We start from the raw sequence: 2,331 nt of genomic DNA, 5'->3' as shown, positions 1-2,331 counted from the left end.
TTTATATAATTAATTAATTGTTATATATAGTAACTGGGTTCCCAAGGGGCGACTGGTGAGCTTGAACTGCAGATCTCTGGTTCAAATCGACTTTGCAGTCCAGCGCATTAAGCCACAACGCCACACCAGGACTCCATATAATTAATTAGAACACTAAATGCTTTCTACCAACTAGCATTATGAGGGAATCTATGCTAAATACGTCTTTTGGTTATTAAATAATTGTACAATAATTAGAATCAAAGAATAACAGCAATGTTCATCTATATGCTTTTCTCGAAGGGTTGGAAAAAACTGCGTCAAAAGTAAGTGTGGCCATTCCGGTTAGGCGATAATCTAAACTTCTGCTGAAGTTGGAACTCCCAGTATGTGGGGGTGTTTGAGGGGATTTAATCATTGAGCTCGGAGTCCTGGCGCGGCGCTGTGCGTTAATGTGCCAGACTGCAAAGTCGTTTGAAACATAAGGTCGATGGATTCAAGCCCACTAGTCGCTCCTTGCAAACCCTATACAGGTCGCTATGGGTCGGAACCGACTCGACGGCACTTAATAACTACAACCATCATATTGAGCTCAAATGTAACAATTGTGATGATGGTGCAGGACCGGGCAGTTTCTTTCCTCGGTGCATATAAGGTGGCCAGGAGTCGGAAGCGACTCATCCGCACCTAACAACCACAGCTGATTTTCGACAGAACTTTGTAAATTTAGCACTCCTGCTCTGGTAGCGTAGCGGTTACGAACCGGTCATCAGTTCGGAACTACCAGCTGTTCCGAGGGAGAAAGATGAGACTTTCTGCTCCCGTAGCGATTTACAGCCTCAGAAACCCTGTGCAGGGTCGCTATGCGTCAGAACCGACTCCACGGCACATAACAATTAATTATTCATACACCTACATCAAAACAGGAGCTCTGGTAGCGGTTACGAGTTGGACTGCTAACCTCAAGATCAGCAGTTCTAAGCTACCAGCTGTTCCGCGGGAGAAAGATGAGGCTTTCTGCTCCCGTAGAGATTTACAGCCTCGGAAACCCTACCCTGGGCTGCTCTGAGTTGGAACCGACTCCACGGCACACAACCACCGCCACCAAAACAAAAAACAAGGTTGGGGCGGGGGGAAACAGAAAGGCTTAAGTAAACAGAATTTAAAGTCAAAGTACCCGTTCAAGTTCCCAACAACTTCGTCGCTACTCTCAAATTCCCTCAGCCTCTGAATGTTGCAAGATTGTTAACAAACGTTATGCATTTAAGCAGTGCCAGGCACTACGCGCCTCTATGTACACTGCTTGCCAGGTGGAAAAATCAGAAGCGACGCGAATTTAGATAAACAAAAACAGGTTCCCGAAAAAAGCCCAACCGTGTCCCGGCCGGGAGAACGCTTCACACTGGAGCCTCGAGTTGGATTCTGCACGGAACGCAGACTCGGCCACGACGCAAGCCTGAGGAGGGTGCTTCTGTTCCTGGCCCGCGACACCCTGCCTTACCGAAGCGCCGCGCCAGGTCGCCCACGAGCAGAAAGCTTGCCCACGGCTGGCAGCTGAATCGGCCTAGGCTGCATGGCACGAACCACCCAACCGCCACCCTCCCACCGGGCCCTTCGTGGACCAGTACGGCACCGGAAATCGCGCGCCGGAAGGAGGGCCGCCCGGAAATGATGTCACCGGAACCTGCGTCTTCTTCCCCTCAGCCGGAAGCATCTCCGGAATTCTACCGTCTTTGAGTGCTGGAGGCAAGTAGCGCCCGAGCGCCACCGTGTGGTTTCGGGAGGCTCAGTAGTCTGGGCACGCCATCTCCGCTGAGGTGGGCTGATGATGCCTAGGGTCCCCACCCTCCTGAATCATAGTCAACCCAGCTAGCTATGTGGTTCCTTCCCTGACCCTTCAGAGCTGGGTTAAGTAGCTCAGTGCTGCTCTCTGGACGCAGATGCTAAGACCCTAGGGTTACCAGGTTCAAAATCCCAAATTCACTTAGGCAAATACCCACCAGCACCCATCAGGTGTTCTGGTAGCGTAGTGTTTATGTATTGGATCAGTAGTTTGAAAGTACCAGCTGTTCCGCGGGAGAAAAAAGAGGTGTTCTGCTCCCATAAACATTTATAGCCTCGGAAACCCTGTACAGACTCACTATGAGTTGGAACTGACTCCATGGCACACAGCCATCACTACTACCCTTTGGAAGAAACCGTATCACAGGGTTGCTGAGTCACAACAGACTCAGTGACACTTGTGCTTGATTGTCACCATCAAGGAACATTATGCTGCACATGAAACTGGAGAATTTAATCTCTTAGGAGCTGTTTAAAAGTCAGGTTTATTAAAGTTTAACTTACATACAA

This window comes from Chrysochloris asiatica, unplaced genomic scaffold, assembly GCF_000296735.1.
Source record: "Chrysochloris asiatica unplaced genomic scaffold, ChrAsi1.0 scaffold00141, whole genome shotgun sequence".
NCBI classification, from domain to species: domain Eukaryota; kingdom Metazoa; phylum Chordata; class Mammalia; order Afrosoricida; family Chrysochloridae; genus Chrysochloris; species Chrysochloris asiatica.
The sequence above is the reverse complement of the archived record's forward strand: the minus strand, read 5'-3'. Positions refer to the sequence as shown.